This window comes from Platalea leucorodia (genome assembly GCF_965183815.1).
Source record: "Platalea leucorodia genome assembly, chromosome: W".
NCBI lineage: Eukaryota > Metazoa > Chordata > Aves > Pelecaniformes > Threskiornithidae > Platalea > Platalea leucorodia.
Window position 1 is genome coordinate 5,853,778 of NC_138859.1, and position 25,651 is coordinate 5,879,428.

General features: G+C 42.6%; 1 protein-coding gene across 1 annotated transcript in view; it reads right to left on the bottom strand.

The window, feature by feature from the left end:
- Positions 1 to 23,788, bottom strand: part of LOC309601580 (amyloid-beta A4 precursor protein-binding family A member 1-like) — a gene marked incomplete at its 3' end in the record, with an annotated part of 61,291 nt that extends 37,503 nt beyond the window's left edge. The window contains exon 1 of the mRNA XM_082334677.1: positions 23,677 to 23,788. The remainder of the gene's footprint in view (positions 1 to 23,676) is intronic.
- Between the last annotated feature and the right edge of the window lie 1,863 nt (positions 23,789 to 25,651).

A 25,651-nucleotide genomic window follows, 5' to 3' on the forward strand; every position in this document is an offset into this window, starting at 1 on the left:
CATTCCTCAGTCACAAATTACCACTCTTGAGCAGTTACAATTAGAATTTCCCCTTCAGTCTCTTGAAAACCAGCTACTGGGAGGGACCAGAGTGAGGTGAGTGAGGGGCTCAGCACTGGCAGTTGGATCGGGAATGCCGGACGTAGCCCACTGGCTGCTGGTGCAGGCAGAGTGTCTGTATCTTCCCCAAACCTGGTGTGTGTGGGGTGTGTACACGTATTTGCTACCAAACTTCAAGCTGGACTAGCTGGCTAGTAGGAAGCCCTGGGTATGGGCAGGGGTATCAGGCAGGCACGGGTCCATGCTGGTATACCCAGGAGGACTTGTGAGTGTGGAGTGCATGTGGAATGAGTGTGTGAGAGTGCATGCGTTTTTGCTAGTGAGCATCAAGCTGGACTAGCCGACGAGTAGGGGACTAATGAAACAGGTAAGAGGGCCTGGGATCTGGGCAGGAGTACTGGACGGACAGAGGGGCTGTGCCATTACTCAGGGGATCTGCAAGCGTGCATGTGCTTGTGACTCTAGAGAGTGTTGTGTGTGCCTTCACTAGTGATCTTCTATTGCTGACAGCCAAAGAGGAGGAAAGGGACTTGGCTGCCTGTGCTTACATTTTATGCAAGTCCTATATGTAGGTGCTCTTGAAGGCAGTGCCTTGCCTGTGGGAGTCTATGTAACTGGCCGTGTCAGTGTCCTGCACGTGTCCTGTGTCTGTGTGTGTGTCTGTGTTTCTGGGACATGTGCTCAGCTTTGCTAATGGTTGAACCTGCAAACAGGAAAGTGGCAGCTGCATCCCTCAGCCTGGGCAGAGACCCCAGGTCCCCGGGCACACCGGGCTGGGCTCCGGGAACACTGGGCTGGGCTCCAGCCACCAGGCAGGAGGGAGTCCTGAGCCAGAGCAGCTGGAGGCAGCACCTGTCTTAACATCCCTTAACACATTAAACCTGTACTTATTGACTACTTGCTATACAGCTAGTATGCAGTCAACAATGAAGCCAATCTAATAGATGCAGGATAAAAAAGTCCCTTCATTGCCTGCCCACATCTCCCCCTCTATCTGAGGAAAAAGGAACTGCACCTGACATAGCCAATCTCCACAAGTTCCTTTATTATTAAAAAAAGAAACAGACCTAGAATTAAGTCACTCCCCATTAACGTTCACCTTTTCTTCCAATTGGAAGTCCCAATTTCCAATTTCTATTCTGTTTTGCTCTAGCTTTAAGTTTTAAAAAACATGATTCAGGTTCAAATCTTCAGTTCAGACACACCAGACCTTATAAATGTGTACAAGTGAATGAGAACAAAGTGACAGCGATCTCTGGGACACGAGAGAGAAAGAGAGAGAGAGAAAAGAAAGAACGTGTATGAGCAATCTCCGCTCAGGAAAGGAGTAGGCCTTTCTTAGCAATAAAGTCTTGCCAACAGAAGAAACAGAGCCAATGGACTCAAGAGGGATTTGATACCATCTATCTACCACCATAGAAAGGTTGCCCAATGTTATAACGCAAAGTAGTAGCAAACCAAAAGCAGTGAAGACAAAAATCTTTGCAAGCCTCCACAGATGACCATCTCTGTAACAACAGATTTCACACACAGACTGGATCAAAAATGATAAAAAAGACATGAACAAATCCTAAATAGCAAGTGGTACAGAGAATAAATGTGTGTGTTCTCGCCAACTGAAGTTACGGCTTAAGCATCGTAAATAAAATTACTAGTATAAAAGCCTAAGCTAAGGAAATTTTATTTTCTTGTTCAGTTTTTACCTCACAATTATTCACTGATAGCTTACTCTTCTTTTTTTTTCTGGGTTTATTATAGATTGTATCTTAAATTGGCTGCCAAGATCACCTACAATTTTGACCACTGGAATTGCTGCACTGGCATTTAAATCACGATTATTAAGAAGTCAGTTTCCAAAGAAAAAAGAGAAATTAGAATAGCATTTAAGTGAATATCAATATTATAATGCGAGGCTAGCTTTAATCTTTCTTAGAGAGATAATCCTCAATTAGGCTCCTTGGACTGAGTGCAGCAAGTTATAGAATGCTGTTCCAGATTGTTTCAAAGCAGAAAAAAGCATTAAAAGGCTAAAGTAGTAGAATACAGAGCATATGCAAGATTTGAAGTGCCTCTAGAACAGTTAAGCAATATTTTTTTTACTTCTTAAAGGCATTTGTAACAAAGAAATAATTTTAGCAGTTACCAAGACAAGTAAGCAGTAGCTCTTGATCTAAAGACCTATTGCTTCTTACCCTAACCAAACCTAAAGTCAAGAGCACAAAATCAATCCAATGAAAAACTAGAGGAAAAAGTGTTGAAACTCCAGTAAACTTCCAGTTAGCTTCTGTCAGACATTCAGTAAATAAATTCCTTTTGAGGAATTGGTTATACTTGAAAACTTCAAGCTAAGAGGATATTCCCTCATGGGAAGCCATCAGGATTCAAAAAATATAAAAGCAAGAGGGACTTGATTCTCCTTTGACTCATTTTTGTCAGGGAGCAGCAAGGGCCAGCTGCTCCGCAAGCAAAGGTGAGCCAGGAGTGGAGCACAAGAATAAGGCAAGCAGGAGCAGTGACCTCACCAACAAGGAGCCAGGATGCAGAGCAGCAAGTCTGGGTCAGGATCAGGGCCAGAGACAGTAGTTGGGGTCAGACACAGTCCAGTGATCACCCAGCAAGTCCGTAGTGATGAGGCAGGTCCAAGGCCAAGCCAGGAAGCCAAGCCAGCGGGTCCAGGTCACGGTCAGAATCACGGAGGTCTGAGACTGGGCACAGACACAGCTGCAATGTAGCACAGGCAGGGGCCAGTGGTAAAGCCTCAGCTTAAAAGCAGCTCTCAAGGGAAAAGGAGGGTCAGGCTCTCACTTCTAGCTCTCTTCACAACAGCTCCTATCAGTGAAGGAGCTGACCTTAGACTCAGCCAGCTAAACTCTTTGACTTAGCCAACTAAACTCCTAGAAGGGGGATGCACTCCAGGTCCTTACAATTTTATTCCACAAATGTCAATGTCACTTCTGGCTTTGAGTGGAACAGCCAATGAATACTACATAATTTCTTTATCTTTTATATTGTAATGTGCAGTTAAAATGTACCACTGCCTGAGAACCATAATACTTAATTATGCAGAATGAGGGGTTTAAAAAATAAATTTAAAAAAAATAAATCCTTAAATCCTAGAGAAATAGAAGGTCCAAAACCAAGAGCCCTCATTTCAATTAGGGTTGGCACCCTAATTTTATTGGGGGGGGGGGGGGTGTTAATGACTTCTAGAAAGGTTTGAAAAGGACAACGAGAAAGATGTGAGAATTATATGTACATCAGGGAGGAGATGAAGAGAACAGGGGACATGTGTGAGTATAAAATTTCAAAGTATTTAATGTGAGCATATCAGATCATTCCCACTCCCTTCTCCCCCTTCAAAAACAAATTAATTAAAACTTTATTGCTGCCATATCCTAAAGTTCCTTCTCAAGGATCTGAAATATTATTGGATTACATTATTGAGAAGCAGATTTTAAATATTCGATAGTTTACCTCTCCTTTCTCAGAGCCAATGAACCTCAAAGGCCCATACATGCTTCCATGCACAGAAATTAAATAGGTAAGCAAGAGCATACAAGAGTTGCAGATTTTTTAATACTCATAGAGAAAGGATGAAAATATAAAATTGAAGCTTCACAGTCTATTTATAGTCTAATATATTTGCAAATGAAATATCTTTGTTAAAGTCCCAACTAAAATGAGATTCAGATCTGCTAACACAATGAGTTTACCTGGAATATCAGGGATGCAGCCTACTATTGGACTCTAAGCATTATCCTTAGCTATGCTGCTGATCTCACACTAATCTTCTGGCATGTTCCGTCCTGTCTGCCCCCCCCACCCCCCACCCTGTATGATACATATAGGTCACTTCTTGATCAATAAGGCATCCCACCAAGTTAACGGGTGATAACAGAGGAGTGTTATTAACCCTGCCTACCCATTGGAGTGTTCAGGCCATAGCATCTGTGATCACCACCTTTTTGGGATCTCTTCCCTCTTGCCTGTCAACACACTCCAGCAGCCCAAGCAACTGTAGTTGATTATCCCCTTCTTAGTCCTTCCACAGGTATATCACATTCATGGGATCAACAGGATTGGGCTATTGCTCAACATATCTCTCCATTGGCCAAGCCCAAAGCCCACCTCTGTTGCACAGGGGAACGTCTAAAAGTGGCATAGGCACCAAACTCCCCAGAAGCCTGCTCTCAAGCCATCAGCTGTATCCCGCTGGCTCCAGTTTCCCAGCACATCCATAGCCACTGCAAGGGTATTTCCTCATAGTGGCGGCTGTAAGTTTTCTATATATCCTTAATCTTGCTCTGAGTAAAGGACACATTCTGTGTGGTCACATTCTGGGGAATGGTACTTCAATTCTCATAGGTCTGCCTAATTGCTGTAACTGGTGCTGCCTGATAGGACTCTGCTTTTAATTCATCATCAAAGTCCTTGCACTTGGAGACAGTCCAGGTGTAACCCATGGCAAAAATACAGAAAGTTGACACTAGGGAGGGGAGAGTCAATAAGCAGCATAGTAGGTTGAGGTCATATGCATAAGGGTTTCTTCCTGCCACTCTATTAGCATACCTGCTTTGGTGTGGGTCACCCACAGGTCACAATCTCTTCAGGGGTGTATGTACCCCCCCCCTTTTGGCACAGAGTCCCCCTCCAAGAGGGTATCCAACCGTCCATAGCTGCTGATTTCTTTCTTAAATATGTTTGATCAGGGGCTCCATGTACTTCTCCAACTGGATAAAGTTTTGGCATGCAATGGGTTTTCTTCCACTGTTGTTTACATCTGTGTCAATGCTTCTTCAAAGGAAGAAACCCTGGCAACAAAACAGGCTGGGGACTGACTAGCTGAAGAGCAGCTCTGCTGCAGCAAAGGCAGCCAACAGCATCCTGGGCTGGTTTAAAAGGAGCATAAGCAGTAAATTGCAGGAAATGATTCTTCCTCTCTACTCAACACTCATTAGACCACCTCTAGAACACCACGTCCATTTTTGGGCCCCCAGCCCCCCCAATACAAGAAAGGCATTGACAAACTGGAGTGAGTTCAGCAGAAAGCTATCAAGATGGTCAGGGGGCTGGAGCACTTGCCCTATGAGGAGAGGCTGAGGGAATGGGGCTTGTTCAGCCTGGAGAAGAGAAGGCTTCAGGGGCCCCTAACAGCAGCCTTCCAATATCCATGAGGAGATCATCAGAAAGATGGAGCCAGGCTCCTCACAGTGGTGCATGGTGGGAGTATGAGAGCTACGGGCATACATTGAAACAAGAAAGGTTCAGACTGGAGACAAGAAAAAAATTTTTCACCACGAGGACAGTCAAGCATTGGAACAGGTTGCCCAGAGAGGTTGTGGAGTTTCCGTTCTTGGAGATATTCAAAATCCAACTGGACACAGTCCTGGGAAACCTGTTCTAGTTAGCCCTGCTTTGAGCAGGGAGGATTGGACTAGATGAACTCCAGAGGTGCCTTCCAACCTCAAATATTCTGTAACTGTTATGGATAAGACTTACCCAAAATCTCTGGGGTACATCTGCTCTGCTCTAACAGTTTAGGCATGCACAGGAAAGAAACAAAGCAGAACAGGTAAACTCTTAATAACTCTGCTTTACATCCTTAGAACACATTTAGGGCAGTAGACCAGACAGCAACCCAGGTAAACAACTGCTAATTGGCCTTAGATATGGAGTAAGTCAAAGATATTGGTGTGGGGTGATGCAACCAATGAGGCCACCAGCAGCTTAGGCCAATCACCTAAGTGCAAAAGCAATAAACAGTGAAGACGATAGGCCCTTATTGGGAACATCAATACACAGAGGTCCAACACCACACAGAAGTCTGAGCCCACAGTGTAACTGTTACACATAATGGCCGGGCCACCAACAAGGATCCAGACACATCAAGTAATCAGAATGGGTGTCTAGTTCCCCTGGGGTCCATGGTGCCTATTTAAACTGGACCAGAGAGGGAGGGGTCTAGACTGGTGCAAGTGTGAAGTACAAGCACATCATAGAAGAGAAATCTTAGGATAGAAATCACTATCCCCCCACTATACTCATCACACTCAATAAATTTCATGTCACTGAGCAGTGTGGTTCTGTTCTTGCTGCTACCTTACCCCTAAATGCCTGAATTCTTAACCAAAGGTCGCAAAGGCAAGAGTGTCTTCCTGATGCTGAGCAATCCTGTTCTTCTGTATATTAAGTATCAGTGGTATTGAACTCTCCTTTTTTAATGTTAGGCACCTTTGTTTGCAGAGAATCCTATTCTTTTGCACACTGAATGCATTTGTGAGGATTTTTTTTTCTGTTGTGTATTGAGCGTACAACACAAGCCTTTTCACATACTGTGTTTTGACAATCTGAGTAGGACCCCAGCCCTTGGCATGCTTGTTTGAGACCCTGTCTATTCATAGGCTGAGTACAGGTATTTGCACGGAATTTTGTTTTGTTTGTGGTGAGGACATATAATCAGGAACAAGTGTTTGCATGGAACCCTGTATTAGGTATGATTGTTTGTCAGGTGTATGTATGTGGGGTCTGTGTGATGTGAGAGAGATCGCTGCTTGGGGGACGTGCTGGGCATCGGTCGGTGGGTGGTGAGCAGTTGTAGAGTGTATCGCTTGCTTTGTATTGCTGTTGTACTATTATTGCTTGTTATTATTATTGTTGTTATTATTGCTATTGCTACTGTTCTATTTTTATTTTACTTTAGTTATTAAACTGTTCTTATCTCAACCCACGAGTTTTCCCCTTTTGCCCTTCCGATTCTCTCCCCCATCCCACGGGTGGGGGAGTGAGCGAGCGGCTGCGTGGTGCTTTGTTGCTGGCTGGGGTTAAACCATGACACCAGGTGAACAGTATGCAGATATACTGCAGTATCTGGCATCTTGTTTGTGAGTACAAGCCAAGGAGTACAAAAAGCTATCATCATCTGAGATGTATGTGAATGAGTGCATGAGATCTGCTGGCCAGCACTGAGTCTGATTTGCCAGAGGGTAAGAGGAGGATCAGGACATTTGTCCTGTCCATGTTTATATGCATGTGCGGTAGCTGTAAAAACACTATTCTTCCATCTTTGTTGATCTACTGATGGTTGACCATGCCTGTGCCTATTGGGAATTTATGCTCAGACCTGGGACAAGCAGAAGCCCTAGCAAGCTGCAAGAGGTGAGATGCCCCTCAAGCAAAGTCCACAGGACTTGGCTGCTCCTTAACAACTGTTGTGAGGAGGGAATGGCAGGTACAGAACCCCTATATGAGGAAGGGACTGCTCCTTTTGCAAATGTGCCCAAATCATTAGAGTTTGCAACCAAAATGTGTAACATTCACTTGAAGGAGTATATTCAGGGTCTATTGAAAGCAAAAGAATACCACAATTATTGAGCCATGCTATATTGGCCATAAAGCAGGCAGAGACCCAGAGGCTGAGTTCTCTGCAAACTGGTCCCTGGAATGTGAGAAAATCTGTTACACAGGGAAAACAAACAATTGCAAAAGGATGTCTCCTCAACCTAAAGCAAAGTTCAATTTATACAGAACCGAGCATTCAGACTCTGAGTTATACAGAAAAAAACAAACTACAAACCTTTGTAAAAGGTAAAGCATACAGCAATCAGCTCCACTTTCCTATGAAGAACCACCTAATTCTTTTGTCTGTCTCTCATCTCCCTTTCTCCAATAATCCCCTCCCTCCTTTTTTTATTCATTTTGCTATAAAACACTACTTAATCCTGTAAACCCCGTAAATAATATACCTAGTAAAAATATCAAATATCCAAAAGCTCCTGTCACTACACAAATACTTGCCACCCCTGATAGTCAACAAGAAGTGGTTGAACAGAGCACACCAGGGCCTGACAGTCTGGTATAACTCTGACAGCAGCATAGGAAGTTTGTGTTGCAAGGATGCTTGGAGAAGGACCTTGAGCCAAGGGGATAAAAGAAAAGGCTTCTTTAAAAAAAAAAAAAAAAAAAAAAAGCAGCAGCAGCTAGGGACACCCTTCCCCAGTCAGGAATCCTTAAAACTTATGCCCTTAGAAGAACCAAATAATAAGAATAATCTATTCCCTGCCTTTTTAGGATAAAATGCTAGGCTGGGGAAGTGGGTTATTCAACAGAAGAGCAAATGCTTTAAATCTGGATCCTTGCAAAACTACTTCCAAATCTAACCAAACTGCAAAATTTAAATGCACAGTAATACCAAAACCCTCCCCTAAAGAGCTCAGGAGTGTGTGCAGTACAGTGGGTACCATTTAAACTGTTACCTTTACCAGTGTGACTCCCCAATACCCTTAAAGGTAGCAAAAGAGGGAGATGCAAAGCAAAAAGAAATAGTAATTTAGAAATACAAATGTATTGCCAAATTTTAATTTTAATTTAATTAAAAATTAAATTTCAAATTTAAACTAATTGTAAATTTGGTAAATTCAGGAGTTGATTAGGAAATAAAGAGTCCTTGTATTCTGCTGGATACTAACACATCCACTAAAGTATGAAGAAAAAAAGAGGAAAAATTAGAAACTGAAATGGATCCAATTTAAAGGTGTTAATTTCCAAAAAAGAGAAACCCTGTTTCTCTAAAGTGAGGATGGACATATTTCCCATTTTTTAAATAGTGATCAATAACAAATCCCTGATATACAAATGTAATGTCTATGCATGGTCTGTGTGTGCTCACACATGTATGTATAAATATCACCTTATGTGTTTACAGAACATACTCTGCACAATATTGGAAGGGACTGGAGGGGCTAGGGGAACTCATACAAACCCTCCTACAAGACTTGGGCCAAACTATGAAACAACTCTCTGCTCTGACAGGGTGGTACCAGTTGTGGCACATTGTTACCTTAAGAACCAAAGCACAATGGTTGGCCTTTGACTAACCAACAAATGAGTAAACAGGCAAACAATCATGAAAGGACCAATGATCACAGAATTTGTGAACAGTGAAATGCCACTCAGTAGGTGTATCTCTTACACACCTGTGCTGGTTTTGGCTGGGATAGTTAAATTTCTTCATAGTAGCTTGTATGGGACTATGTTTTCGATTTGTGATGAAAACAGTGTTGATAACACAGGGATGTTTCAGTTATTGCTTAACAGCATTTACAAAGTGTCAAGGCTGAAGGGGAAATTCTAATTGTAACTGCTCAAGAGTGGTAATTTGTGACTGAGGAATGATCTGGCATGGAGGGCCCAACTGCAAGAAGAGGTTAAACTGGCTGGAAGCAGGAATGCCAGAGACAGAAGGATTCCCTGTAAGGGAGTGAAGTTTCCCTTGGTGATAAGAAACAGCTGCAGCATCCTCTTGTAGCTATCTTGGAATGTGCTTACTCAGGGGCCACCTTTGGGCAGCAGAGCTGGTGCTGGGGGATGGACCCAAGGGTGTGCTGAGGATCCCCATGCAACCGCTCACGGGATTGGTGCTGGTGCAAGTGTATATATGGAATCAGTTCATGATGCATCTTTGCAGACTCCTTGTAGAACTGCTTATGGCAGTAGGACTCTGTCCAGTGCATTGTTCATTAATTATCTTTTTAATATTTAAGCACAAACATGTGTTTAATTTGCCTCAAGGGGTACCATAAAAATTCCTTGACAAGGCCTTTTCTGCTTCTCACACCACCCCACCAGCGAGGAGGCTGGGGGTGCACAAGAATTTGGGAGGGAACACAGCTGGGACAGCTGACCCCAACTGACCAAAGGGATATTCCACACCATATGACACTGTGCTCAGCAATAAAAACTGGGGGGGGGGGGGGAGGTTGGCCAGGGCTGCCATTGCTCAGGGACTGGCTGGGCATTGGTTGGTTAGTGGTGAGCAATTCTGGGGTTTTTTTTGCATCACTTGTTTTTCTTGGCTTTGTTTGTTTTTTCTTGGAATTTTTTGTTTGCCTTTGTAGTTTTCTTTTTATCTTTTTTTTTTTAATTACTAATCTGTCTTTATCTCAACCTATGATTTTTCTCACTTTTACCCTTCTGATTCTCTCCCCCATCCCACTGGGTGAGGGAGTGAGCGAGCGGCTGTGTGGGGCTTAGCTCCCTATCAGGGTTAAACCATGGCAGTCCTTTTTTGTGCCAAATGCGTAGCTCAGGTTTGAGATAACAACAGATTTGACAGCAGCAGATTCAGCATATGAAGGCATTCAAGCTGCTTCAGAAATAGTTGGTACTGAAGCACAGCTCATCTTGGCACCTCAATTGCCTGTGCCAGGCAAGGATGTTCAAAGGGAGGGTGTGACTGTTCACTCAACTGCTCAGATTTTTGGCTAACACAGCTCATGCTAAGGCCTCATGTATGCTGGGAGCAGTGCCATTAGGTCAAAGCAAGGGCACCACATAGGCAGGACAGGTGGCCAGAAAGAGCTAAAGGGCCATTATGCAGCCATTATCACCTGCAGCTTGCTGTCTCCTGCAGCCCTCATCTTTGCATATTGAGTGTCTGGCAGTTTCATCAGAATCTGCTAACTCATGGAAATGGCATAGACCAAACTTCCAAGCTGGAAGGTATAAAAATGTCAGCTTACCCCAAAAGTTTTGAAGCAGATCGCAGCAACTGGATTGCTGAGGGTTTCGTGCTTCACAGTGTGACAGGGGATGCCTGCACCATGACCGAGGAGGAAGGATGAGCACGCTCATCGCCAGCTAGGTAACTATTTGCTCATAGGTGCACAAGTTACAAGTTGTGAGTTGCGAGTTATGAATTGGAGAACTTGCGAGTGAGAAACCCCATGACTGAAGTGGTGAATTAGTGAATTCACGTGATAGACTAGTCTGTGCAAAGGGGACTGAGCCCTTGTTTGTCATGTTTCTTTGTTTTCTTTCCTAATGAGCTCATAAAATGAAGTTTAATTTACAGAGTACGTTGTCCTGTAAATTTGAGAGATCAAAACGGACCGTGACGGAGTCCCCTCTATGCATCATGCAACTGATGCTACGTGGAGTAAGTGGGTCACACTGATCACCCAACAGGCTCGAATAGGAAACCCTGACCACCCAGGAATCTTGGAAGTGATCATGGACTGGCCAGAAGGCAAAGATTTCGGAATATCGCCAGAGGAGGAGGTGACGCGTGCTGAGGAGGCCCCACTGTATAATAAACTACCAGAAAATGAGAAGCAATATGCCCTGTTCACTGATGGGTCCTGTCGTCTTGTGGGGAAGCATCGGAGGTGGAAAGCTGCTGTATGGAGTCCTGTACGACAAGTTGCAGAAACTGCTGAAGGAGAAGGTGAATCGAGTCAGTTGGCAGAGGTGAAAGCCATCCAGCTGGCTTTGGATATTGCTGAACAAGAAAAGTGGCCAGTGCTCTATCTCTGTACTGACTCATGGATGGTGGCAAATGCCCTGTGGGGGTGGTTGCAGCAATAGAAGCAGAGCAACTGGCAGCGCAGAGGCAAACCCATCTGGGCTGCCGCATTGTGGCAAGATATCACTGCCCGGGTAGAGAACCTGCTTGTAAAAGTACGTCACGTAGATGCTCACGTACCCAAGAGTCAGGCCACTGAAGAACATCAAAACAACCAGCAGGTGGACCAGGCTGCTAAGATTGAAGTGGCTCAGGTGGATCTGGACTGGCACCATAAGGGTGGATTATTTCTAGCTTGGTGGGCCCATGACACATCAGGACATTTGGGAAGGGATGCCACATACAAATGGACTTGTGACTGAGGAGTGGACCTGACCATTGACACCATTGCACAGGTTATCCATGAATGCGAAACATGTACCATAATCAAACAAGCCAAGCAGCTAAAGCCTTTTTGGTATAGAGGACAATGGCTGAAATATAAATATGGGGAAGCCTGGCAGATTGATTATATCACACTACCACGAACCTGTCATGGCAAGCATCACGTGCTTACAATGGTGGAAGCGACTACTGGGTGGTTGGAAACATACCCTGTGACCCATGCCGCTGCCCAGAATACTATCTTGGGCCTTGGAAAGCAAGTTTTATGGCGACACAGCACCCCTGAAAGAATTGAATCGGACAGTGGGACTCATTTCCAAAACAACCTCATAGACACCTGGGCCGAGGAGCATGGCATTGAGTAGGTATATCACATCCCCTATCACGCACCAGCCTCCGGGAAAACTGAATGATACAATGGACTGTTAAAAACTACACCGAGAGCAATGGGTGCTGGGACGATCAAGCATTGGGATACAAATTTAGCAGAAGCCACTTGGCTAGTTAACACTAGAGGATCTGCCAGTCGACCTGGCCCTGCCCAATCAAAACCCCTGTGCACTGTGGAAGGAGATAAGGCCCCTGTAGTAGGTACAAGGAACTGGCTGGAAAAGACAGTCTGGGTTATTCCTTCCTCGGGAAAAGGCGAATGCATTTGTGGGATTGTTTTTGCTAAAGGACCTGGGTGAACTTGGTGGATAATGCGGAAGGATGGGGAAGTCCAATGTGTACCTCAAGGTGATTTAATCCTGGGCGAAAATAATCCATGTTTCAAGTTGTATGATGCCAGTGTTACGTGATGCTGTACATCACCACTGCTGTGGCTGCCATATGTCAAAGGTATTATAGCAGGAACCCCTTGCTGCTAGCCAGGCTAAAGGCAAGGGGAGGAATTTATTGCAATGTTAAACCCTATGGCCTGGTCCAAAGGGAACAGGGGCAGAGATTGTAATGGATATACCTTTAAATTCTTTATCTTTAAATTGTCTTTAAATTGTTGTAACACATGATTTGAGTTGCATGTTATAGGAATTACTACAGCAGAAACCACCCAAACCAATGGAGGACAAGCCTTACAAGCAGCAGTGCAAGTACAGCAGCAACCCGACCTGAGCTGGCTTTGGTGTCTAGTAACTCCATGCAACACACCACCTCTCCTGTCCTGAGTGACCACCATCACAGATGGAGCCCAAAGTCATGGACTAAATGAACTCAGTGGAAATTTTACAGATATTTTATGGGGGTAGTCTAGACTAGGGGAATGATATCTGTGTATTATATCAAAGGATGGGAAGGGGAGTGGTGGTTAATGAGGACGTATTGGATAGTGTGGGACCCAAACATGATGTAAATGGTATGAAATAAAGGGTGGAGAATGTACTGGTTTTGGCTGGGGTAGAGTTAATTTTCTCCATAGTAGCTTGTATGGGCTATGTTTTGGATTGGTGATGAAAACAGTGATGATAACACAGGAATGTTTTCATTATTGCTGAGCAGTGCTTACACAGAGGCAAGGCCTCTTCTGCTTCTCGCAGCACCCCACCAGCGAGTAGGCTGGGGGTGCACAAGAAGTTGGGAGTGGACACAGCTGGGACAGCTGACCCCAACTGACCAAAGGCTATTCCATACCTTACGACACTGTGCTCATTGATAAAAACTGGGGGAGTGGAGCTTGGCCAGGGCTGCTGTTGACTGGGGACTGGCTGGGCATTGGTCAGTTGGTGGTGAGCAATTTTTGAGTTTTTTGCATCAGTTGTGTTTCTTGGTGTTAGATGTTTTCTTTCTTCTTTGTTGTTTTGTATTTTTTTTTTTTTAATTATTAAACTGTCTTTATCTCAATGGATGAGTTTTCTCACTTTTACCCTTCTGATTCTCTTCCCCCATCCCACTGGGTGGGGGAGTGATTGAGCAGCTGTGTGGCGCTTAGCAGCCTACCGGGGTTAAACCATAACAACACATATAAAAAACTATTGCGTTACAGGAACACGTCCTACATATGTTCCTTAACCAAACTGCAAGAACAGGTAGAACTTTTGTAATAAGACTGTGCATGGAACAGAAAGGCAAGAATTGCAGCAAACTTATCAATTAAGACCCCATCATATGGGACAAAGCCCATATTACAACTTCAGGACAGGATCACCTAGAATATGAACAGCAGATCACATGGGAAATAACCCACCAATTGAAACAGGGGCTGAACCATCAAGGCACAATTAACCTTGCCATTTAACATAATGTAGAACAGCTGATTTGTTTAAGTTTACAACTGCCAAGTACCTTAGACAGTTTGCAGAGATGCTTTCTTTGAATGTTCCCCCACAACCACAGGAGTGCTACACCTAATGTTACACCCAATTGTAGTGTTGTTCATACTAACTGAATTATGTATTATCTATTTCTGCTTATGTGGTTACACACAGTATACCACCTGCTAACTACAGCAATTTATCAGGTGGGATGACCCACATCCTTTAGAAATCTGTGAGGCAGAGGTTGCCACAGCACAGCCTAACTAGTGAGCAATTGATTGCTTCAGTCCAGCCAGGAGATGGGCATCTCCACAATCAACTACTGCACTCACAGAAGTGTCAGGATATTGCTGCGTAGTCATTGTTTGCTACTAAACACTTAAAGATATTGATATAAATATTGATAGTATAAGCTGAGGGATGGAATGTCAGAGTGAAGCCTGCTCAGAAGTATTACCTAGTTAAAGTGACACCTTGACTATATCAGCCCAGTTCTAAGTCATTAGACAATTTGGGTATGTGCTGGGAGGGAGAAAAAAAACACTAACAAAAAACCCAAACAAAAAACCACAAGCACAGACAATTGTTGTGGAGGAGCACATTGGATTTACGTGGCAAGGTTTTGGTAGTGGGGGCCACAGGGGTGGCTTCTGTGGGATGAGACCAGGGGCTGCCCCTGTACTAGACAGAGCTGGTTCCAGCTGGCTCTGTAATGGACCCACCATTGGCCAAAGCTGAGCCAATCAGCAAAGCTGGTGGCACCTCTGTGATAACACACAAAGAAAGGGGAAAAAAACAAAACAAACACCACCACCACTACAGAGCAGTTGTGAGACAGGAGGGAGAAAGAAAAAAAAAAAAAAAAAGAGAGAGAGAGAGAGAGAGAGAGAGAGAAACAACTCTGCAGACACCAAGGCAAGGTCAGTGAAGGAGGAGGGGAAGGAGATGCTCCAGGTGCCAGAGCAGAGATTCCCTTGCAGTCCATGGAGAAGACCATGGTGAAGCAGGTAGCCTGCCTGCAGCCCATGGAGGACCCCCACACTGCAGCAGGTAGATGTGCCCCGACGGATGCTGCAGCCCGTGGAGAGCCCATGCAGGAGTAGGTTTTCTGGCAGGAACCACAGTCCACAGGAAGGACCCATGCTAGAGCAGTTCCTGAAGTACCGCAGCCCATGGAGAGTGCCCACACTGGAGCAGGGGAAAAAGAGCGAGGAGGAAGGAGCTGCAGAGACAGTGTGTTATGAACAGATCGCAACCCCCATTCCCCCTGTGCTGCTGGGGGTGGGGGTGTTTGTTTCTCACCATGCTACTCTATTTTTAACTGGCAATAAATTAAATTATTTTTCCCCAGGTCTAGTCTGTTTTGCTTGTGACAGTAATTGTTAAGTGATCTCTCTGTCCTTATCTCAACCCATGAGCTTTTCCATTGTATTTTCTCCCCGGTCCTGTTGAGGAGAGGGAGTGAGAGCGTGACTGGGTGGGCACGTGGTAGCCAGCCAATGTCAACCCACCATAAGGAGGCTTATCCAAAAGCTCTGGATTACACCTGTCCTGCTCTAATGGTTGAGGTATGTGCAGGAAAGAAACAAAGCAGCACAGATAAACTTTTAATAACTTCACATCCTTAGAACATTTGGAGCAGGAGACTAAAAGGTGATAGTAACTCATGTACCATACCCATCCCACTCAGTGACATAAAACTTAAGTTATTTAGCAAGTGCTGTGCTTCTGTGACTACCTCACCTCTAAATTCCCACGACATACCAAATATCAAACTAGAAAGAATATTAGAACAATCCAATGCTTCTATGCTCAACTGTGAAGCTGCTACATGGACTTGTTATACAATGTTCAAGGCACTATACAGTTCAAGCATTTTGAGTTATAGCTGACAAAGTATAGCATTACCAGTTGTGAGAGTTAGTAATTCATTTTCTAGTCTATTTTTCTTTCTATAACATATAAATTTGCTTTACATGCTAAATTGCTCCTTTTTAGGAGTTTAAAAAGGCTCAGAAGGCATTGCTAGAGAATTCAGACGAGAAAATTAATGGATTAGCAAGTTAACCAGTTCAAGCATTAAATTTGACACTCCTCTATATACCTTATATCAAGCCCTCTACAAAGAGGAATTCAAGTAACCTAGACAACATTTTTACTTGCATATGCAAATGCTGCAGGGAAAAAATAGCAGAAAAATTATGTAGAGAGATCCCTGTCTGATAAATGACTATAGAAATCACCTCTGATTTATTTATATCTACAGTCTCCTCAATATTTAAGCATTTGGGATTTTTCCATAATAGCTTCTTAAAAAAAAAAAAAAAAACAAAAGAAAACTGGCTAATCTTTCTGTTCCAAGGAGCAATGAAACTTTCTAAATATGTGCTACATGAACTAGTAACTAGCACACAAAAATAAAGAAAGAAACCAATCAACCATAGAACTCGTTAGTAAATCCTTTTTGTTTCTTGGAGATTTAGTATCTGGAAGGTTTCTTGGCAATATGATTTCCCCCCTCCTTGGCATAACTGCTGCAAACTGTACCTCCTTCCCCCCCCCCCCCCCCCAGCAGTCTACAAGGTTTTTAGGTTGGGGGGGGGGGGGGGGGAATATGAAGAAATTCCTGAAATTGAACAGTGGTTCTGACATTTTCTAATTCTTCCTCCTTAAATAAGAAACTAGTTACCATGTTTAAAAAATTAGTAGCAACTTATTGGTATAAGGAACCAGTTATTTTTTCCAAAGTTGACTGTATGAGCCTTATTTTAATTAAGAGAACAGAGGTTATAGTTGCAACTTTAATATATACTTTTCAGAAAGTCATTTCCCCATTACTACTTGGTTCAAAGCATCAACAACTGTTGAGCAAAATAATCAGGTGGACAATTCATCCAATGACAGTTTTGACACAGGACTGAATCTCCTCTTCAAAATGTCTGATGAGCAAACAATGCAACTATGCCAGCATTAGTCAGTTATCCTCATAACTAGTGCAAACAGAAGATGAAATAACAACATTCTCTGTCATCTGCAACAACTAAAGTAATTCCAAAGAGGTACCTGATGTATTACATTGGTGAAAAAAGGTACAGAAGATAGCGATAGGTGCAGCCAACATACCACAATCTTTTAAAAATTCTCCTCTTGCAAGAAGTGGGGGAGGATGGTTCGTTGTTTCTTAAAAGCCTCTTCTACAGCTCATTTCAGTCAATTTTACTTACTTTTCCATAAACTAAATTTTACAGAAGTATTAAACCACTTCTGACAGTGGTCTTCTGCAGGTTCACAAAAGATGTATTCTTCATTTCAGTTCAGGTAAATTCAGTACTACTTTATAAACTTTTTATCACTTTCCAAACTGTGTATTTTCCTTTTCTAGTCTATAAGCAAGAGGAAGATCAAGAAGCTGAGATACCTTGGTAAAAAACAAAACCAAAAACACCTCCAGAAACCAGTTCAATAGTTACAGATACTAGCTCTTCATTAATGAAAACAGTTAGATTTGGTTCCAGAATTGTTTTCATGTATTAAAAACTGTCCATTAAATTCAGGTTTCTTCTCTCCCCTTCAATATTACTTTCTTGTACCCTATCCCTCCTCAATTCCCACAAGTAAAAACAAGTTTTGAGCAAAAGGCATTTCTTCTCAAATAAGATTTTGACGAAGCACTTATTGATTCTAGAAAGGCAAAAGTGGAAAGAATAGAAACCACCTTATTTTGCTACCTGCAAAAGATAAAATAATTAGAAAAATTAAATGACTTAGCCAGATCAATGCAGGAAATCAAATCTAGATCTCCTGTATATCCATCTGTTACCTCAACCACACACAGAGAAAAGCAGTTCCTCCCAAGTTGCCCATCTCAAGCACTACAAGAAAAATACAATAAAAGTTAATTTCAGAAACCTGCTCAAATGATCTTGATAGAAGATGACTGGGTTTTTAATAGACTCCACAGCTCTGCTACCCTGATATTTCTCTCATCTACACTTATCTTTTACAACTGAAAGTTTGAATATCAAATTCAGAAGGGATACTCTCAGTGCTTAAAGAGAGTGTCACAGAGGTTTTTAATAGCATAACTAGTTGAGAAGACAAATTATCACTTAAAAGGATTCACCCAAAACCTCAGGGGTACACTACTCATCTGCCATGACCTTTCCCCACAGATTTTGTTTGGAAGTCTCCCACTCTAACTCTCTTTCTACTCTGTGGGATAAGATGGTTTTCTATCTACAGAGAATAGGTTTTATGTAAGTGCTCATTTTAAAAAAAGAAAAAAAAAAAAAAGAAAAAAAAAAAGAAGCAAAGCTGAATCCAAATGTTACTTAATCACTGACTTATGAGCAAGCTTTTGAAGAACAGACAGATGATTCAAGAACACATGACAGCATGGGGAGAGAGCAGCCAGAGCCATGGAAGTCACAGGTCTAAAATATTTGCTTTTTTAAATTATCTTAATTTCACAGAATGTCATCTCCTTTCACTACAAGATAGCAGAAAGCGAAGTTCCTGGTCTATCTCATCTAGACTATTCATTGTTTTAAATACTTCTATCGCATTTCTTTTGCATACTTCAGAAAGGAAGCCAGTAACCCCACTGACTATCAGCAGTGCTTGCTTATACAGACTTAGACCATGGAAAATTCCTCCAATGAGAAAGCACTAGAACATACCTTGTAGGACATGACCCTATAATGATAGTAAAATGAACTAGTTTAAAGTAACCCAGCTCCTTAAGCAGCAAGGGCAGGATTCTACTTTATTAATGGTGGTAGTAGTAGCAGGCCCCCCTACATTAGAGATAAATGATCAGAGAATAACTTGCTAGATCTCATATCAAGTAGAAATTTTCAGCTTCTACTACAATAAGAAAACCACATTTAAAGTGTGGTACTATAACATCATGAGTTTGACATATCTATGCTGATATAATCTTGTAGGAAGTTATGCCTCAATTATGCTGCACTGCCTACTGGCAACATACATTAAACTATCAGGGACACTGGGGGTGGGGGTGTTGCAATTCTCATATGCAGTGAGAATCAATAATAATTACAGTCAATAGAGCTATTCATGTACAAAGGAAAAAATGGCCTGCAATACCTAGGCACAAAGATGAAAGTTTTAGCTTCTGTTTTGATTTTGTCAGCCTGAAGGAATCCAAAAACTTCATCTAGAAACCATTTTTTAAAAGGTAAGAATTTGTTTTAGGTTCTAATCCTGCCCTCACATTTATGCAGCAACATGGCAATGAATACATATTACTTCTACTATCTGATATTTTTGGTCCCCACAACCTAAAACCAACTAAAGCACTACAAATGGCTATATGTTAAAAAGCAAAAATAGAGAAAAGCAAAAATAGAGAAAAGCAAGAGATTCTATTTCCCCACCGCACTCATGCCTTTCACCTCCACTCTAATACTAAGTGCTACTCGTAATAACAGAAGGTTAAGAACATTCCATAAGCAAACATAATTCTCATGTTGCAGGCTTTTGTAGCTTGATTTTTCTTAATTTAAGAATAATAAATATTGTAAGTCTATGGTTTAAACTAACAAAGAAAAATTCAACCCCTTGTTCCATTAAAATCCATTCAGATAAATCATGCTTTTAATAGCTGTTCCATGGTTAGATTCTCACAAAGCTTAGCCTAGAAATTAGCAGCAAGATTTCTCTTCATTAAAAGCATTATGGATTTTTAATATGCACACACAGCAAACAAGACTTCCATATTTACCTCAGAAAATCCATACCACTTTATCAATCCTGGAAGAGTGAGGAAGGGCACAATTGACTACACCAGAATTTTCACCTCTGGCATCACTACTCCATCACATTCAGTGTCACAGAATCTCCTCCAAAGCATTACTTCCTATTATCTAAATATACAGTAGGACAGCTACAAAACAAGAAAATGCAGAGTGCTCCCATTCTTGCCAAAGATATAAGGAATTACAAACTTCTAACTACACATTTGGAGATAACATCAAGTTTGCTGACGATACCAAACTGGGAGGTGCTGTTGACTCTCTCAAGGGACAAGAGGCCTTGCAGAGGGATCTAGATAGATTGGAGAATTGGGCAATCATCAATGGGATGAAATTTAACAAGTCTGAATCCCAGATTCTGCACCTAGGATGGAGTAATGCCAGGCACAAGTATAGACTGGGAGAGGAGTGGCTGGAGAGCAGCCCTGCAGAAAGGGATCTGGGGCTGCTGGTCGACAGCAGGCTCAATAGGATTCAGCAGTGTGCCCTGGCAGCCAGGAGGGCAAACTGCGTTCTGGGGTGCATCAAACACAGCATAACGAGCCGGTCAAAAGAGGTGATGATCCCTCTGTATTCAGCGTTGGTGCGGCCTCACCTTGAGTACTGTGTGCAGTTCTGGGCCCCACAATTTAAAAAGGATGTGAAGGTCCTTGATTGTGTCCAGAGGAGGGCAACAAAGCTGGTGACAGGGCTGGAAGGCATGTCCTATGAGCAGCGGCTGAGGACACTGGGTTTGGCTAGTTTGGAGAAAAGGAGGCTGGGGGGCACTCTCATTGCTCTCTAGAGCTTCCTGAGGAGGGGAAGTGGAGAGGGAGGTGCTGATCTCTTCTCCCTGGTATCCAGTGACAGGACGCCTGGGAATGGTTCAAAGCTGCGTCAGGGGAGGTTCAGACTGGACATTAGGAAGCATTTCCTTACCGAGAGGGTGGTCAAACCCTGGAACAGGCTTCCTAGAGAGGTGGTCGATGCCCCATGCCTGCCAGTGTTTAAGAGGCATTTGGACAGTGCCCTTAGTAACATGCTGTAACTTTTGGTCAGCCCCGATTGGTCCAGCAGTTGGACTAGATGATCACTTTAGATCCCTTCCAACTGAAATATTCTGTTCTATAACAAAAGGACCTATGGATACTGTATTTAAGTAAATATAAAACTGAAAGAGTAATTCTAAACAGGACATCTCTCCCCTCCAATATACCACAGCTATCTTTTCTTAATAACTAGCTGTACTAAATCTACTTTCCCTGTCATTCTTTAATTTTTTTTTAACCGAAAGGCCAATCTATGAACACCATCTATAATAGCCTTATAAAAGGCTGGCCTTGTATCTGTTAGAAGACAGAATAGTCAGAAAAACAATACTAGTATTTTAAGTTATCACTGCATATCACTGAACTACATCTAAAAAGGTCCAATAAACCTAGACCATCAATTCTAGGATTCATATTATACAGCTAGCCTCAGTCAGCCATTACTTGGTAAAACGGTTTGGCCTCGAAGCTCATAAACCTCTTAAAACAAAAACAAAACACACACCAACAACCCCCCCCCCAAAAAACAGAAAAACAAAAAACAAACAAAACAAACCGCCATAAACCTCCCCCGACCCCACCACAACCAAATTACATACTCCGCCCCATTCCCCATGAACATAGGCTGCTTTTCTTCTTCCAAACAAACCGTTTTGCATTTCACCCATTAGACATACATAAAATCCTTCTCAAAATGTATTAGAATGCTGGATTTACTGCTTTTGTACAGTTTTCTCCACAGTCTTGCATTAATACTTACTGGAGGCTTAACTTTTCAGTGTAAATATACAGAAATACGCTGACAGAGCAGAATTACTCAGTTACTGTCCTTAGAAGTGGTGACAGTCACTCGCAAGTAGTAAGGAATAGTTTTTAAAAGAAATGACTGTTTCTTTTAAACAGAAGAAACAACTGTTTCTTCTTCTGTTTAGACTGCGGTTCCATAGAACTAACAAGAACAATATTTGAACTACACAGGCATGCAATCTTGAATTCTTACATAGTTAATTATTGAAAATCCTATAATATCCTACCTTAAATTAAGAATTGGAGAAAAAGCTGAAACAAATGGAAAAATATAAAATCTGTTTTGAACTAGCTGGACGGAAGAGCTGCATGCACCATTAGAAATTACTGCAATTAAAAATTATAGGTAAGCAGACTTCTGGGCACTCACACTGGTGGGCTTTTTTGGAGGCCTTTTTTGACTCAAAAGATAAACATGCACCTCATTTTTTATTAGTCGCATATCACAGTTTTAATACCTAGAAAATAAACATTCTTTGCTATTTTCAGCATTTGTAAAAAAAATATATTACACATCCATTTCTGGAAGTATGACAAGTACAGGCTGCAGAGATAAGGACAGTCAGTTCAGATTTTGAATGCAATGTGGTAGAATTTAAACCATTGTGACTGGAATACTTTAGGGAGCAAGTTGGTTGGGAGCCTGTGAGCTATGTTTAAAAAGAATAATCAAAATCCTTGCCATATAGATGTATTCTTATCACCTGACATAAGGTAATGCATAGATAAGAATCAATGCAAAGATAAGAATCAATGCTACATGTCTGATCTGCCCCACACCCACATTAGCTCACCCTTAATAATATGTAGAGTTTGGGAAAAATCTATGCCTTCCAGCCTTTCTACTTTAGTTTCTTAGTGGCTATGACAGTTAGATCCATAGGGAATGCTAAGATAAACTATAATTCTCCAGCCCAATAAGGCCACAAAAAGGGAAAGAAAAAAAATTTCTTTCATCCCAGGCTCAAGCCCTCAGTCTCTTTCCAAATGCAGCATTACGTGTAATGATAGTGAAACAAGCTGCAGTAAATGGCTTCTGTTAAGACTAAACTTCCCAGGAAAAAAAGGTAAAATATTTATGGCTGCACCAACCAGTAAGATAACTTAAGCAATCCACACCCTAATTGCACCAGAACCTATACAGATGCTCCTCCAGGAAGAATCAAGAGGTCTCCCTTTCCTAAAATTAGTATTTGATACTAACAGCTGATTAGCTCCCTCTCCCAGCTCAAAGATGAAGGGAAGCTTACAAATAGGGGTGGGAAGGTCTCCTCTCCCTTGAGCCCCTCCCACAAGCCAGCAGTCTAGTAGGACCCCGTCAGGACACGTCTTCACTCCCTGTCCTGTTGCAACCATGTTCTGCTTGCTCAGCAATTAGTTTCCTCTTGACCTCCGTTTCTCCTTTTAATCAGAGGAGGAATAAAAAAAAAAAAATTATGGTAGAGTATAAATAGTTCTATACAGTAATATTCCATACATCTCTCAATATTATTAAAATAACCCAGTGCACATAGTTATTTGTTGAAGCCACTATTTGCAGCTGGACCTAAGGCATTAATATATCTTTATATCTTTCACTGCAGCTTAAAAAGCAGATGCAGATTTCTCTCATACACACTCAGAGTCGTACAACCTACTGTCGTCCATTCCCATGTTCTCATTGGTGCATGATTCACACACCAAGTACCTGCCCCAGCACTGCACTCCTGATGCTAATGGCTGCCATTGCCTCATTTTTTTTCAGTTGCAGCATCCTTAACTGAAAAGAAATCCTGTGAAGCAGAAAGTATACTCCTACAACATTACACAGTTTATACACATCACAGATTATAATATACCCCCAGCACAATACACATGATCCTACATGCAGCCATCCAGACTCTCCTACCGTTACTCCAAACGAGCCCTATCCTTCCTCAGGAAAGCTTAGCAACTATCAGTACAACATGCAAATACACTTGTAACCGACAGGGATTCCCCCCCCCCCCCCCCCCCCCCCCGTACATCTTATTCCTAGTCCAATCCTCCCCCTATCTAGTTCAGCCCTAAAAAGAGCAGCCACCTTATACCTTGACTTGATTCCGTGCGGACTACCTCAGCACGCAGGACAGCAATTACGACACCAGTGAAACTGACAGCACAAATAACGACAGGAAGCCTAGAAAACAAGTCTTTCCTTCAACTGCTACTATCTCCAACTCCACCATCTTCTTTCTCCTCCTACTCTGGCAATCACCAGCAGAGCCTGTTCCTGCCTACTCCTCTCTTACCCCGCCTCCCTCCACGTGACCAGCTTTCTCTCTCCAGCCTCTAACACACCGAGAAAAGGAGTGCGGGATGAGTTCGTTTTTTCAGGTAGGCGCAGCTGATGCAGGCAGGAAACTAGCTATTCCTTCCCCCAATAGAAGAGGATGGTGCAGGATCCTAGCCGCTCTCCAACAGCAAGAGCAACAAATGCATCAAATCGGATCCTGTTGCTCAGGAAAGGGTACGTATGCAGCTTGCTTTAGTCACTATCAGCCCATACAGGAAAACATGCTACAGTAGAAAGCTTCCTACAAGCACTGACGAGTTTTTTTTATTTCTCTCCCCTAACAAACTAACCCAAATCACATCACAGACAGTACGTTTTAACGTGTTTGAACTTAAAAATACAGAAAATGTAAAAAACTGCATAACCATGTAATTGCACCAGTCTATTGGCTACAGATGTCTGTGCAAATCAAGATAATCCATCTTGCAGTGAATTGTAAGGACGTTAACTATATAGTTATATGCACGTTAACCTGATTTGCGTGTACAGCTCAGCAGGGCTGCCTTAAGCCCTTACAGCTGCTGAGAAAGTCTGCAGCACCTCAGCTCAACTCATTAACTAGCCCATTTCTAGCTCTAGCTCACCTAAAGCCACAGAGAAAGCAGGGAGGAACCCACACCAGATACCAAGCTGCATACCATGGAGGAAAAAAATATAGCCTCTCACCTGGAGAAGCATTTGAAGTAGGAAGTTTTATTGCTGTTTCAATTGCTTTAGTGCAGAAGTGACCGTAAACAATGCAGGCAAATCTCGCCTTCAATGGAGATGGAAGGCTGGAAGTGACTAGCACCCAGATTGCTATTCCCTGCCCCAAACATACCCCTAAAGGCTCAGAAACTTCTTACAAAGTATGCTAAAGAGTGAACCTCACATTAAGGTTATCATGCACAAGCACTTCCCTTGATAAAATAGTATTTAATGGCCCTAATTCACTGGAAGCAATGTATTACTTGAAGGTTTTAAATGACCATCCTCTTCCTTATGCCTTTGTCAGCAAAGTCAGCCTCACGTCATCCTCTCCACATGCCAGTGCCCCTATGCAAGGAATCACAGCTCAGTCTGCTCTTCTACAAACTGAATAGATGGAACCCCTAAAACAGTAATTTTTCAGGATTATTTTTTAGCCCCAGATCACTTTTGTGGTCCTTTTTCCAACATTCCCACATCTCTTGAAATGTGGTCATAAGAGCTATGCAGCTGACTAGTACAAGAGCAATCCTCAATGGGACTGAGACACTTCTTTCTCTCCTCCTTCTTTACATTAGGGCCTACAGCTCTCAACAGGTCAGGTGGGGGGCATGCCTCACAGATGAGGAGCAGCCTCTCAGCATGAAGCTGTATGATGGAAGGACAGATATACAAAGCACAGGCATGTTCTTGGTTGCTGCTAGCCAACATTGTGCTTTCTTTCCTGCCTTGGAGAAGCCAAGGAAAACAATGGTGCTGTAGAACCAATAGGAGTACCCTAACAGCCAACAATGTAACAGAACAATGGGAAGTGGAGGCTAATAACTCCTTTAGCTTCCCTGCAGTAACAGTTTTACCAACACTGCTGTCCTGGTTACAGCTGGGATAGAGTTAATTTTCTTCTTGGTAGCCGGTATGGGGCTGTGATTTGGGTTTAGGATGAGAACAATGTCGATGATACACTGATGCTTTGGTTCTTGCTAAGTAGTGCTAAGCTGTCTCTAAATAGGTGCTAAGCAGTGCTTACACTGGTCAAGGACTTT